Consider the following 15,921-nt stretch of genomic DNA (forward strand, 5'->3'; position numbering starts at 1 on the left):
TTTCTTTTATAGCTTAGGAAAGACATCAAGGGCTCCTGACATCACTTGAATCATGTTATGCCTGAAGCCATATCTACCCAGGGAATATTCAGTTGTAAAAGCAATAAAATCCTTTCCAGTTTCAGCTGGCTTGAGTTTGGAAAAAGAACCACCAATGAAATGTTTCTTCCTTAAAATTGTAACTCTGGCCAGATCTTTCTGGCCAAGACTCTTTGGACATTTGCAGGTCATCAACTGTCACATAGTAATTTGCCTTGGGAAGCAAATGAAAGTTGGATTTTCTGGAGGTTGCTACTGTGGGACCAACAATGCCTGGTCAGAGGAGGAAGGTCCTTGAGCCAGAAGGAGGGCTCTACTCCTATTATGACTCTTCTGCTGTAAGCCATGAGCATCCGCAGAAAGGCTACTTGCCACTTGGGCTAGGAGCACATTCTTATCTGCCCAAGGTTGGGGTGGGGGTGCGGGGGCTGCACCTGCCTGCAGCTGCCAAAACATGAGCCTGAGGAAGAAGGAACAAAATGAAAAAACTGCAGTGCTGGCTTCACAGCACTCTCAGAATATATCTCATTGTTGTAAGCAACAGAGGGGTGCCTGGAGCACTTGTCAGAACCAAACCTCCTAATTTAAAGCAGAAGGCCACCGTGCTTGTGCATTCTCTTTCTCTCTCCTGCCCTCTCTCTGTCAAGCCTCTTCCCCTTCTGAAAAGGCCAGATCTACCTCTAAGGGGATGGTCCCCAGGGTAAACAGCCAGGTATCTGGGTATTTCTTTATTTAGCTACCATCCAAGCTTTATTTTCCTTTACCTCAAGGCCTGGTTACCAGGAGTAACCAATGCAAATGCAAGCCGCAGAAGCAAGCCCCAGGGGGCCTATTGCTTAGCGGGCTCAGCTAGAATCCAAACTGAACTTGGAGACATGATCCAACTTGTTCTGCAGATAATTAAGTGCTCCTGAACTCTTCTTAAAAAAAAAAAAAAATCCAACAGCGTCCCAAAGAAAAATCATGGAAAGGACAGGAATCTTTATTAGACTGTCTGAATGGGTTTTTCTTTCATTGGGGGTGAATAGAACATCTGTTTATTCGTTCAAACAGCCTATTTTGTATTTTTGACCTGGTGATCAGAAGAGGTTAGTGTTATTTTGGGGGGAAGGGAAATGGAAGTTAAAGAAAAAGAATTTTTTTTAAATAGCAATAGAAGCCTTCAGAAGATTTTTTTCAATCTAAATTTAGGAGGATTAGAGATGGCACGGGACCAGATTATAATAAAAAACAGAGACGGCAGGGGGAGATAATAATACATAAATACTCCAAATTGCACTTACTATCATCCCATCCCTTTTTCACTTGGTCAGCCTCTTCCCTTCCTTCAGATGTCAGGTAAGTCATCTCTGAGGGAAGCCTTCCCTGGCCTTCCAGAAGGGACCACCGCTCCTGATCTCTTCTATACCCTTCCTTAATCTTTTTTAATTCCTGTCACAATTTAACATTGTATTTGTGCAATTCTTTAATTAATGTCCTTATTTCTCTGACTAAATATGATCTCTCTACTGGCTTACTGAGATCCCTGTGCCTAACATAGTAGCTGGCATACAGTAGGTATTCAATAAATGTTTGTTAGTTTAATGAATGTTTCAATTGAATAATTATTCAGTGAGTTAATAATTATAAAATAAATGGGTGGATAACATTGTCCTTCATTCCTGAACACTTGCTGGCCATTCATTGTAATATGTCCATAAGGAAAAGATTAGTCATCTATAAGAGAGTCTTATAAACTATTTCTGTTGTGATCTGGGCCAGTGACTTGGCCTATTAGTCATAGTTTATCCAAGGTGGTCAAATGATAATAAAAAGTTCTATATTGAATTTGAGCATCAATGAGGTTCATAATTGTAGTGGAACTACAATTCCTTTTTTAAAAGGAAGAAAAACTCTAATAGGTCATCATTGGAGGATACTGGTGAGTTAATTCATTATTTTGAAAACTGATAAATAAAGGGAAAGACTTAAATACTTATCTTGCCTTCCCCATGTGATCTGTACCACTGATAAACCACAGATAAGAGGAAATTTGGTTTAATAGAACTATTCCAGAAAATACATATTATAAAAATATTTAAATATAACCATTTTGAAACTCTTGATCAATTAATTGGTTGCAGCAAATTATTTTTTCCAAAGAACCATAATAATATTTAGATCCCAGAGCCATGACATTAGATAGGAGTCTGTTTCCCATCTCCTTGAAACTGGAGGATTTTTTTCTCTCACCCATTCTTAGAGAATGGGAATGGGTTTACCATATTTCCCCAGTATCCTTTGCCTAAACCCAATATCAGAAATGGGTATAAGGCACAGAGACCAGGAGAAGCTCTCTAGCTCAGGCATGGGGACTAGGAAAGGAGATCCCTAAAGGATAGAAAGGGGGGTGGAATCTCCAGTTTTATTCTTCTTCTTTTTTTCCCCTTCCTCTCTCTTTTCTCCCATCCTTTTGCATACAGTCTCTTGTGATATCCAGACACCTAAAACTCTAAGGAAAGGGATGTTTCTTTTCTAATCAAAAAAGCTGTGGTCTCCACGACCATATGGGGCAAACCCTGGTTACTTGTGTGTATATATATGGGTCTGTCTGACCATCTGTAATTTTTCCCTTCTCTATTAACTGGCCCTGGACAAGGGTGAATTCACAGGAAATATGCAACAGAGCGGGATAACTGAAGCCTTGGTGTTCTGAGTGGAAGATGGAAAAGAAGAACCATGTGAGAACTGAAAGTATTAAGAGACCATAGAGAAAAGGAGGTTGTGAAAATGAACTCAAGAAGTTATTTATGAATTCTGGACTTACCCCAAGTATCTCATACATAGATCTGACCCTAAGGAACATACCCTTAGTCAACCACCTAGGTCCCAGCTGGGCTGCTGTTGCTGGGCAGATCAGTGATCTGAATAGCAATATAAAGTTTTTGAAAATGGACTTGGCATTGAAACCACAATCTCCAGAAGCCGGTTGGAATGAGTGATATTAACCTAATCAGTTGGAATGCCTACTAAAACAAAACTTCTTAACATTCTTGATAGGATTTAAACAAGACCAAGAGTCTCATAACACTAGATTCAAAATGTCCAGGATACAATACAATATTACTGATCAAATGAAGAACCAGAAAAATCTCAAAGAGTTTCCTAAAATAGAACAATATAAATATGGCCAGTTGATTTTTGACAAAGCTGCACAGGCAATTCAATGGAAAGGGGGTAATCTTTTCAACAAACAGTGTTGAAACAAGTGGATGTCAATATGCCAGATGGATGGATGGATAAGTAGATAGATCCCAATCTAAACCTCACACATTATGCAAAATTTAAGTAAAATGGATCTTAGACCTAAATGTAAAGCATAAAGCATTTTTTAAAAGCAGAGGAGAAAATATTTCTGAGCTAGATTTACTCAAAGAGTATGTAGGCATGACAACAAAAGCACAATATAAAAAGAACTCACATAACTCAATGATAAGAAAATAACCCATTTAAGAAAAAAAAAAAAAGAGACTTAAATAGATACTTCACCAAAAAGGATATACCAAAAAATATATATATATGAAAAGATGTTAAGTAGCATTAGCCATTAGATAAATGCAAATTTAAACCATAATGAGATACTAGTACACACATAACAGAATGACTAAAATAAAAACTGGTAATTTCAAGTGTTAGTAATCATATGAAGCAACTAGAACTCTAATACATTTCTGGTGGGAATGCAAGATGGCACAACCACTGTAGAAAACAGTTTGACAGTTTCTTATAAAAGTATATATTCAATTACTATGTGACCAACTAATCCCATTACTACATATTTACCCCAAAGAAATGAAAATGTATGTTCACTCAAACACTTGTACATAAATGTGTACATTGGCTCTATTTATAATTGCCAAGCTGGCAACAACTCAAATCTCCTTCAGCGGCAAATGTATAAACAAACTATGGTACATCCACACAATGGAATACTGCTTAGCAATAAAAGGAATAAACTATTGATACTCACAGCACCTTGAATGAATCTCAAAAGCATTGTAATAAATGAAAACATTTAGTCTCAAAGTATTACATACCGTATAAATCCATTTATGTGGCACTCTCAAAAAGACAAAACTATAGTGACAGAGAAAGGATCAGAGGTTGAAATGAGTTGGGGGTGGCAGAGATATATGAAGGGATATCAAGAGGGAGCCTTGGGGGTGATGGAATTGTCTGGTATTTTGATTGTGGTGGTAGTTACAAAAATATATACATGTTATAATTCATAGATCCATGTACCAAAATGATAACTTACTGTATGTTAATATAAAAGATTTAAAAAAGAAACCCTCTAGACCATTCCCTCTCACTAGCAGACCATTAAGCTAATATCTTAGAAACATTTAATGTTTCCTAAGAGGTTACTATAAACAAACAGCCTTATTACTATCCTAACTTCTACTCCAGTATATACTGATGTTCTTTTCTGCACTTTATTTATGAACATGTGATTTGTTTTAATTTATCTTACCAAGGAGAACCACAAATTTAGAGAGATGCTCCCCTGTCTCCTCAATGCTCATAAAATAAATGCCGGTCCACTCATACTTGCTCTTTAGCGATACCATCCTCATGATAATGAAAAGACAATGAAGGGAAGCCTTAAAGCCAAAGGGAAGTACTATTTGAGAACAGCAAAATTTCTCAGCTTATTATCATTTCTCCACTGGCTGAGACAGATTCTGCCCAGAACGTAATAGGATAGCAATTAGAAGCAGAGATTTATACCAAGGGCTAATAATATACCATAGTTCTTCTAGAGCAACAAACTCTGGGCCTTAGTGCTAGGAGAGAAACTCTTGAGAACTCTTCTAAAGAAATAATGTTGGGGAACTCTTTGGAAACTTTAAATGACAAGTATAATAACTATGGCAGTTTCAATGCATTTTCCCAAATTCTTTGATACTGCTCCCTTCAAGAGGAGGAGCCTAATTCTCCTTCCTTTGAATGTGGGCTGGATGTAGTGACTCATTTCCAACAAATGAAGAGAAAGTGATGGTTGTGTGACTTTGGAGATAGTTGTAAAAGCTAACGTGGTTTCCTATTTGTTCTCTCTCTTTCTCCTCCCTCTCACTCTCTCTTGGCTCACTTGCTCCGGGGTAAGCCAGCTGCCATGTAGAGAGGCTCATATAGAAAGGCCTTGGCCTCCCAGCCAAGAGCCAAGTGATTGCACCATCTTAAAAGTGGATCTTCCAGTTCTGGTCAAGCCTTTAGATCACTGCAGCCCTAACCACCACCCCATAAGAAATCCTGAGCAAGAATGACCTATCCAAGCTACTCCTGAATTCCTAACCCTCAGAAACTGGGGGATAATAAATGTTGATTATTTTAATCTACTATGTTTGGGAACAACTTGTTATGCAGCAACAGATAACTAAGACAGCAACTACGCTAATGTTAAACTGCTCTTTCAGTTTGAAGGAAGAGAAAACGAAAGGAGGTAAGAATTGAGATCAGGATTCAGTTCAATATTTTTATGAAGCCAAATAACTCTCAAGTTATCTGGACTTCTTATACAAAGATAAAGGAAATTTCCTAGAAATGAATTTTTAAATGAATCCTCTTCCCACACAGGCACCCGCAGGCTGATGCCCTACATGGCAGTTGGGGAAGCTACACTGAATATCACACCTACCTCCCACCAGGAATTCCCAAACTGCTACTTTAATAAACAGTCCTTTAAATAGGATATGTTATATAAGTTGTTTCAGAATAAAGCCAAGCAAAAGGATATGTGTAAGATAGCACTCAATAAATATATTTTAGTGTTAGCAATGGGCTTCTATTTTTATTCTTTTAATTAGCAGATACTGAACTCATATCCAAGTCAAAAAGACCAAACTAAAACAAAAACCCAGAACCAAGTTAAAATCATGCCCCTATTTCCCTGCACTCATACATAGGAACTTTCTTTTCAAATATAAACCTGGATTTTAGCATATGCCATGAGATAGTTGTATGAGAAGTTACTCTAAGAGAAAAGTTAAGTGATGGATGTTTGTGTCTTCTAACACCGAAGACGGAAAATATGCCCAGCAACTCACAAGTCAGAGAACACTTGACAGAAAAATATGCTTTGGCAGCATTGCTTGTTGCATTCTTTAAAAGGAAAATTGAAAACATAGGATCACAAGGGTCAGATGGTTATTATTGGAAGCTGGCTCTTATAAAATGTAATACATACCATTTCCCCCATCTAAATCGCATTGTTTTGTTCAAGTCATCCGATGCAACCCAGGATAAGGTGTTTTTCTGATGTAGATAACCACCCAAGTTTCCAAAGTCACATCCATTTAAAAACGGGGGCCTGAAGAACACCAACAGTGACAGAAAAATGATATTTTCTGTAACCTCAGCATCACAGGAAATAGTTCCAGAAAAAAAAAAAAAAGTGGTTTACAAAAAAAGAAAACCTTATTATTAAGCACAGATAGCACTATTCAGCAAAATCTGCTGCTGAGGGCAATGCCCCAGACTAGGCCTTTTAGAGAGACTCACTCTATATTGGGTTTTAAGAAACTCTGAACATTTTACAGATCAAAGTATCCTTATAGCCTTTTTTGCGGATGGACCTATATTTACTAAGAAGAAAGAAACACAACTTCACTTTGGAAAAGGGCTGCATCGTCAGAGTCGTAATTGACTCAGTGACTAGGCAATGTGGTGGCGGGACACCTCGGGAAGTATTCACTATGTGCTAGATGATGTTGTGAGTACCGCCTACTCAGGCTTCAGGACCTGCGAGATCCCCAGAAGGCTCACAGTATATAGATGAGAAGACTGAAGCTCTGGGGGATGAGTAATCTATTCGCTCAGTATCCAAGAGCTGGGAAATTAGAACCCAGAGCCATGGGACCCCAAAGCCTAAATCTTCCCCATACACCCTCCCATCCCCTACCTGAAAGTACCAAATGAAGCATTCATGCCTTGTGTACTACTATTGTCAACATGGTCCCTAAAAGACCCCTGCTGAAACATATCAGAGGAGGACATTCAAGGAGGATTATTTTATTTTACACTTTTGTTTCCAGCTCATTCACCAGATTCCTGAATGACATTTTTAAGATGCAATTGACACCTCCACAGTGTGACTGATGATTACTTGCCATTCCCTAGCTCAGGACTCTTACCTCACCCAGGTGAATAGGCTATAATAAAGTGACACTTAAAATGGAGCTTGAGTTCAGCGTGAGCTTCAAAGATATAACCCACAATGGCGCACAGGATTGGAAACCTTCCCCTCTGCCACCATTCTGTCTACAATGTTATTTTTAATCCCTTTACACGGCAGCGGGAAAGAAACACCTAATGGAAGTAACTTTAGGAAGCAGTAGGTGAGAGAGAAAACTGCTGTGTTAAAGGAGAGAATACCAGCCCTAGAAACAAGACTTTTTAATTGGTTCATCTCCTGATACCTCGGGCCAATATTTTGAGCAAGCAGGGAAGGCAAGGCACCGCCTACGTAGGCTATTCCATCCAACCTCCCACACCATGATGGAAAACTCCAAATAAGCAAAGACACCTACACAAATAGCTCATGTCTTTATTTAGAAACCTCCATTCCACTGGTAGGAGAAAGTTCCTAATCAAGACAGCCAGTGGCTCAGTAGAGATGAAGCTGTCAAATAGAAAGAGAAATCACACAATTAAGATAGACTCAGGTCCCAGTTCCTCAGGCTCCCATTCTTATAGTGGGCATGAGGGGTTCTCCCCCTAGTATACCTGCCTCATCAAATCTACAAAGCAGAGATTTTAACTCAGCCCGGAGGCCTGTGAATGCCACATAAAGGTGATGGGGGACTCAAGAACCTACCAGCATTTTCTGACAGTGTTAATAATGTGAACTTTGCTTCCATCCAAAAGTTCTTGTCTTGCTCTCCTGGGAATAGCAAGGTTACCAGAAGAAGGCCAGGAGGTGTGACTGCTAGAAAGAAAGCAGAAAACAAATAATACCTGATACTCCATTTATTTGAAGTCCCAGCCATATTACATTATAGTAAATGGACTTTGTGAGTTTCCATCTGGCAAGGCCAAATTGGAACTAAGAAGGAGTCGCAATGAAGAATCTGTGCAGCTATTTCTAGGGACAAAAGCAGGCCAACAGCAGCACAGGTCACGTTAAGACAAATGGTCCACTCTTGAATGGCGTACCGTAATGTCACTACAATTAGATGGATTAGAGGTTACAGTTCGCCATACAAAGCCATAGGATATCCACTGATAATCACACATTTTGTTCTACCGACAGATAACAGCAGCCCACAAATGAGATGAACTTCCTCTGTATACACATGTTACACGAAATCAATACTTAATTACAGCAGCACCTGCATGTGTTGCTGGCAGTCAGTTCTGATGAGGATGTGGGTACTAAGTTGCTCTGCTAGAGCAGCAAGTTAACAAGCTGAAAGGGGGTCAGGGGCACTGTGGGAAGGCAGTACCCATCCTATTGACCATGCCTGAGGTCTAGGTTGAAGTGAAACACTGTGTGGACACTAGGCTTAGGTTGGAGAACAGAACCAAAACATAAATAAACATGGCATTAGGGGAAGAGCATGCTATCTGTGATAGCAGTTGCTAGAATACTATTGTGGAACAGGGCCCCTGATACAGACCCAGGAAGTAGGCAGCATCTGAAGAGTGCCCCTACAGAGAAATTGCATCCAAAGCAAAGAACAGAGAGTGGAGAATCAAGTGAAATGCAATATGGATCCCAGATCTCCTGCCCATGTGCAAAATATCCTGCAGTTTAAGCTACATATCCATAAAAATGAGGTGATACTCATTTTCCAAGCCAGAGGATCACTGTGAGGATAGAGTGAAATCAGATAGCCTGAAAGCACTTTGTAAAACTATGAGCCTCCAGGCCATTGTAAAAGATTATTTTTATTTTAGGAAGTGATAAGACCTAGGTATGCGATATCACAAATGATCAAGAAGAAGAGGCAATAGCTTCACATATGAAGTTCCCAGGGCAATGCTGGTGAGGCCACACTGAAACCTACACACACATACAAAGAAGAGAGGTTAACAAACCTGAAGGAGACATTTCAACTAGAACCAAAGATACACACAGGGGAATCTAGATGATTCCATAACATCTATGCCATGCTCACATAATACCACACTAGAGAGTATTCTTTTTTTTTTTTTTTAACATTACCAACCACAACTACCCACAAAGGTTTTTTTTTGTTTTGTTTTGTTTTCAGTTTCAAATTCTTTCACATTAGCATTAGTCTATTTTTTTTAATTTTTATTTATTTATGATAGTCACACAGAGAGAGAGAGAGAGAGAGAGAGAGAGAGAGGCAGAGGGAGAAGCAGGCTCCATGCACCGGGAGCCCGATGTGGGATTCGATCCCGGGTCTCCAGGATCGCGCCCTGGGCCAAAGGCAGGCGCCAAACCACTGCGCCACCCAGGGATCCCACTAGAGAGTATTCTACTGGAAAGTTATATGTTCATCCGAGAATTCTGTTGTTGTCCTTTCTTTTTAAATTTTGGTTTATTTTGCATAGCCACCTTTTCTTTGAATGCATTATTTTTCCTATATCCCATTTGTTTGTTCGTTTGTTTGCAAAATATCTAATTATTCCCTGAGAAAAATGAATTTTGTGGCTATGGCACTGGGAATTGTATTCAGAAAGTAACATTGAACAGTATAATAGGGAGAGAGACAAGAGAGCTTTAAGTAGCTCCTTTACAAAATAGCTTAAAAGTCTTGCCTTAAAAGAGGAGGTGGGTTGTTTGTGGGTGAGAATTCAGCTCTGCAGTTGGCCAGTCCTCACCTGTTCACAGCAATGTAACTCTGGGTTGGTGAGTGAACTTCCTAGGGCCTCACTCAGTTGCCTCATTTGTTAAACAGCAAGTATAGGCATGAATAATTCAGATGTTTCTTGTGAGTGACCCAAATTCTTATAAGTGGTTCCAGACTTCTCCATCATCCCTTCAGCAGTACCCTACCCTGATGTGAAGCCTTCCTTGACATTAACCAAGTAAACCTATCACTTGACTGGCTGGTGTCTGCCCCTTGACTTGTGTCATTCACCCCTTCACCAAAAGCAGAGAAATTCATTTCACAACTGAGGATTTGGCCTAGCACACAAACAAAGACTCTTCATTCAACTCACAAAAGTTAGCCCATGTGAAAGCAAGACACTGTCATCAGACACTAGTTTAATAAAAAATCAAAATTAAAAAAAAAAATCAAAATTTTCCATAGGTGGGTCAAGATGAAATGTACTCTAACATATCCTAGCTTTACTGGACTCCTCTTTATGCATTTGCTAAATAGGATACATTTGACAGTGGATATGTTACTGATTTAAACCAAATGCTGCTCCTGAAATTTGGGGTATTTTAGAAGGTGAGGCCAGAAGAGCACTATGTCAAATTATAGAGCCACCACATTGCATGCAGATTTTAATTACAGGGAGTCAAAATAATGTGACATGAAATATGTTGAGCCTCCTTTTGTGTGCAAAATTTATAATAACACAACTCCAACCACCCAGATTAAAAGTTTATAGACAATCACATAATTTAATCTCAAAGATGAAGGAAACAAATGAGCTGTAAACTTGAGTTTTGCTAGGGCTACATAGGGACACTCATTTTAGCTGATAAACAAAACCCCCTCCTATCTTTTGTTGGCATTGGTTCTTAAAATAGGTGAGTTTTGAATTATGTAAGAACTCCAGAACATATTCCTCAAATATGACCCCTCTGTGTATGTTTTTCATTTATAATTTAAGAACCTCAAATCCAGATAGATGCCTGAAGCCTAAAGACTACTGGGAAGCAGCATCATGGAATAGATTGTTCTAAAAAGAGGAAATTGAAGACTTGCTTTATAAGGTATGGGCTAGTATCCTGTATTACATTTCATGACAGTCATTTCAGCCATCTAATCTGTAAGGGACATACATTCATGAAGTGACATTGATCTCAGTATCTAGGATATGTGCTGGATCTCAAATACGCTGTCGGCTCTTTGTGTCTGTCTTTGAGCTCCCGTAGTCATTCACAAGGATTCTTAAACTCACAGGAGCATTTGGAAATCCTTTTTCAGCTTTAGAAAATGCTTTCACATACATGAATGCAATTGTTCTTAGTGTCCATAATAACTCTGTGAGATAGGCAAGACAGGGATAGTAGGACACAGGAAAGACAAGAGAGTTGCAAAAAGTCACAAAACCTAAGCAATGTGAGATCCAGGTCTTCAGACTCCAAACCAGGAGCTCATTTCATCACATCAATCTGTGCTATGATTTGGAAAAGTCTGAGATGGTCAGCTCACCATGCAGGGCTAGGAATCTCTCTTCGAGGAGTAACACCTACTTACCCTGCCACTCTGGACTGTGTGCTTGCTGTTTTGGGCTGCTCAGCATCCATCCCTTCAGAGGCTCTTTCTTCCCCCACTGGATATTGTCTCTTGAAACAGTTAAAGGAAGTGACCTCTCTCTCCTTCCATTGGTGAGCATGGGAGCAAATGAATCAATTGGATGCTTGATCCCTTCCAGGAATCTCAATTTCAACCAAAAACAGGACAAAAGGAAAATGGTTAGGGCTCATTCACTGAGCCTTAGCACTCTGATGCTACAAAATAATTCCTGCCAGCTGGAATGCCTGGGTTCATGTCCATTTCCAAGCCTGTGCCTTTAGCCTGACACTGATTCTGTAAGTGATCCCATCTCTTCCAACAAATTCTCACTTGGTTAAATCAGCCAAAGTCCATTTTGATTACTTGCAATCCAAGAAACATAGCTAGGAACCCAACTAATTCCGTATCTTTGTGCATACACTGGTACCCAAAGAATAAGAGATGAGAGTTCCTGTGTATGTGTGTGTGCATGTATATTCTTTTAGTCTCAAAAGTTTAGACTACATGTCCAAGAGAAAATGATTTGCAATTTTTCTTTCTGTACATGATATATTGTACAGTAATTGAAAATAATATGCTGAATTTTATATGAGCTAAATGGGGATTTAAGTTGCTTGTGTTGAAAGGAACAAGAGGTTTGGCTTAATCTGATGTCCATTTAGTATTTAACAAATTATATCATTGTTTTATTTCTGCTCTTACAGTTCTGTTCACAACCAAAAATCAAAGCAATTACATTTATGTAATAATTCGATTATTTGATTTTTTTTAAGATGAGCTATTGTTTCAAACTATTATCAAGCTTCTCATAATACACTAGGCCTGCCCTTTTTAAATCAGTGTTGAACAACAAAAATGGATAAAAATATTTCCTCTGGCTTTGTAAAGGTTGAAGCAGTTACCTAGAAGTTATGGATGAAAGAAACCCAAGATTTCTGTCAAACTTAAATTGACTTTTATCACATTTCCCCACTCTATAGCTTACTGTCTTGATGACATGCTTTTCCCCCTGATCCCAGTAATTCCAAAGCAATTACATTTCCAAGAAAAGAAATGCAATAAGCAAAGTAAATTCATAAAGCGGGGCTCTGAATGCATTTCTGCCATCTTTGGCTTGATATCTGATCCTAGATGATGTATCCTGAACAACTCGGAGATCATTTGTAATCTTTATTATGATGACAGCAACAAATACTGCAAAATAACCTCCTATGACTGAATATGCTTGTAGAATTCCTTTTAATTTTTCAAAAACTGTTGTGTTGGGCATCAACACGTGCACAAGCAGGAGCACCAACATATATGCACAGCATATTTCTCTCAAGTTTATGGCCATGTGCCTTGAAGGGCTTAGGCTTGAAATGGGCTAATATTTCATTCCCATGGAGGTAACCATATTGATAAGTTACTTCCCCAAGTTCATTGTTAAGGTTTTGCCTGAACTTGAATGGATTTCTGGGTTTTTGTTGACACTGAACATTTCTGGAAATATAGTAAATAAGTTGAGATTAGGAAAGGATGGAAGAAAGGAGGGGAGGGATGAAAGGAAGGAAAGAAGGAAGGGAGGTAGGGAAGGAGGGAGGGAGGGAAGGAGAGAAAGGGGAGGGAAGGAAGGAAAGGGGGAGGGAGGGAGGGAGGGAGGATGGGAGGAAGGAAGGAAGGAAGGAAGGAAGGAAGGAAGGAAGGAAGGAAGGAAGGAAGGAAATACCTTTTTCTCTTTCACCTTATGGCTTATGGGCCAGTCTGCATACCTAATATCAGTGGGAAAATGTCAATCCCAAACAGACTTCCACATCTCTTAGCTCCTGCCATATCCTCTTCCCTGATTTACAACAGTCTTTTATTTTTCAGGATGCAAATGTAGGTTAATATCCCTCAAAGAGCATCATTAGGAAAGCAAATATCAGGCACTGCACAGGGTAGACTTTATCACACAGCCCAGTGGAGATGGATTTTAAGCTTTGGTTTGGGGAATTATCTATGCTTCTCTTTCCTCTCATTAATGCAGACATTAAAAAATTAACTATATCTATAAAATGCACTTTTGTAAAAGAAGCATGCAGACTTAATTAAGAATTTCACTGTGAATGTTACTGTAAAAGAATTACAATTGTGTCTAATGTGAAAGGTTTTAATTTTTCCCCTTACTTTACTCATTATTTAGGTAAAATTATGATAATCAGGTATTATATACCAGATTACACAAATGAATGGTATGAATGTAGGGTTTTAAAAATTATCATATATGCCAGCTTTTCATTCTACCAAATTTAGGAAAACTGTAGGTCATACATATTAATAAGGTTTTATCACCATTTAAATTTGCCACCCAACTATAGGCTATTATTCAGAAAATCCAGTTCTGCATTCAAGCTACCTTGATAATGCCTGTGAGTCCACCAGCAGAGTGTATTTTTACAGTTTACAAAGGTCACACCCCCTAGCCTAAGCCCAAAAAAGATCTCTGCTAGCACCACAGCCTCTGGGAAGGCTCCCCACCCTCCCTTGTCCAGGATTTGGGAACACTCACGTGTGCTCCTATAATGAGCTGTCCTTTCTCTCCCAAGTGTTCATTATACAGCAAGGAAAGTCTGTTTCTGATAGTGATTGTTAATTCAGAATGCAATGGCCATGTCTCCTCCCTGCCCTAGCAAAGATATTTGTTAGAAGAAGTTACTAAATGAGTGGATGGATGGATGCAATAAATATTGAGCACTTATTAGATGTTCTATTTCCAGAAATATGGCTGTAAATAATATAGAATCCCAGTATGAAGCTTACATTCTATTGAGGGGGCATTCTCATCTCCAGTGATAAGATTCTGAGGTGAAGCATGGGCCCAAGAAGATAATTCTTCCACTTTAGTATCCACTTCATGCTTCTTGTGTCAATTTTTTTGACCTAATAACTGTACGCTGGAGTGTTAAATACAAGGTCAGCTAGTGATACAGTGCTACTCATATATGCCACTGTTTCTCATAACTCGGTATTGCTTAAAACCCTCCCAGAGAAGAGAATTGGCTAGGCTAGGGCAGATTCTGGCATTTCTGGAGTCCCTGACCAAATTACCCTATAACATCAGCCACATTTGCCCATCCTACCCAGTTTTGACAATTGACTATGACCTAATTCTCTGGTCCCCAGTCTTGTTAATCTATTCAGTTGTGCAATTTGAAAAAAAAAATGTTCTACAATTATCAACATATGCCTATGTAATATATAAAATAGCACTTAGTATACCAGTGCCCTAAAAATGGGATCTCTAGTGTTTGTGCCCCTCATCCCAATGAAGTTAGACTTACTCCTCAGAGCTCTACCCATTACCTACAACAGCAACCTGTCATTCACCACCCCTATCTCCAGGTGATTCTCCATACCAGAGCCAGAACATCCTTTATAAAAGTATGTATATGAGAGAATCCCACTCTCTGACTAAAGCCTATGAAGGCTCCCCATCACACTTGCCATATCCCTTGAGGCCTTGCACAAGCTGGCCCCACTCTAGCTCTCAGACTTCACTTTCTACTACTCTCCCCCCCCTACAAACACTGGCCCTGCTATTCCCAGAATATACTCAATGTGTTGTCACCTCAGACAACATGTTCTCTCTGCTTTGAATATTCTTTCCCCTAGCTTTTCCTATGCCTGGCTTCAGTCTCCACTCAAATGTCTTGTCTTTGGAAAGGCTTCTCCTCACTATCTCATCAAAAATAGTCCCTGCCACGCTATATCTGCTTGCTGGCTGAGTTTTTCTTCATATCACTTATATTTTGCTTTGATCTGCCTATTGTCTCTCTCACCTCCTAGAATGTAAATCCTATTAATGAAAGCACTTGTTCACCTCTCTACCCAAGGCCTAGAATAGTGCCTGGTACACTGGTACATAAAAGGTAGTCACTAATTAATGTTTAATTAACTAATTAATTAATAATATGTTTCCTGCATGCCAAATTGCCTGACCCAGTTACCTTCAGAGTATGACCTTCTCCTGGGTTTCCCAATACTGAGGTCTCCCACATCAATCCAGTAAGTTTCCTGACAGCACTACTGATTGTCTATACCTGTGCTATCAATATGGCAGCCATGAGCCACATGTGGCTACTGAGCACTTGAAATGTAGCCAATCCTAGTTCAGATGTGTTGTAAATATAAAATTCACATCAGGTTTTGAAAACTTAGTATGAAGGAAAGAATGTAAAATACCTTACTGAGATTTTTTTGATTGTATGTTAAAATTATAATATTTTGGATATATTAGGTTAAATAAGATACATTTTTTTAAATAAAATACATTATTAACATTAGTTTTACCAGTTTCTTTTTACTTTTTTCAAGTGTGGGTACTAGAAAATTTAGAATGACATATATGTCTAGCATTTATAGCTTGCTTTATATTTCTGTTAGACCAGCAGCTCTAGAACCAAGACTCTAATTAGGAGATGCAAAAGAAAGAATA

General features: G+C 39.0%; 1 long non-coding RNA gene across 2 annotated transcripts in view; it reads right to left on the bottom strand.

The window, feature by feature from the left end:
• LOC112665988 (uncharacterized) overlaps positions 1–15,710 on the bottom strand; it is a 37,449-nt gene extending 21,739 nt beyond the window's left edge. The window contains exons 1-2 of one of the 2 annotated variants that reach the window (XR_003140643.3): positions 14,247–15,710; positions 11,427–11,608 (exon numbers count right to left, since the gene is read on the bottom strand). This is a non-coding gene — a long non-coding RNA (uncharacterized LOC112665988). Of the gene's footprint in view, positions 1–11,426; positions 14,167–14,246 lie in introns of those variants that run through there. The other variant, XR_007404148.1, reaches the window with a different exon arrangement.
• Between the last annotated feature and the right edge of the window lie 211 nt (positions 15,711–15,921).

This window comes from Canis lupus, chromosome 20, assembly GCF_003254725.2.
Source record: "Canis lupus dingo isolate Sandy chromosome 20, ASM325472v2, whole genome shotgun sequence".
Lineage (NCBI taxonomy): Eukaryota > Metazoa > Chordata > Mammalia > Carnivora > Canidae > Canis > Canis lupus.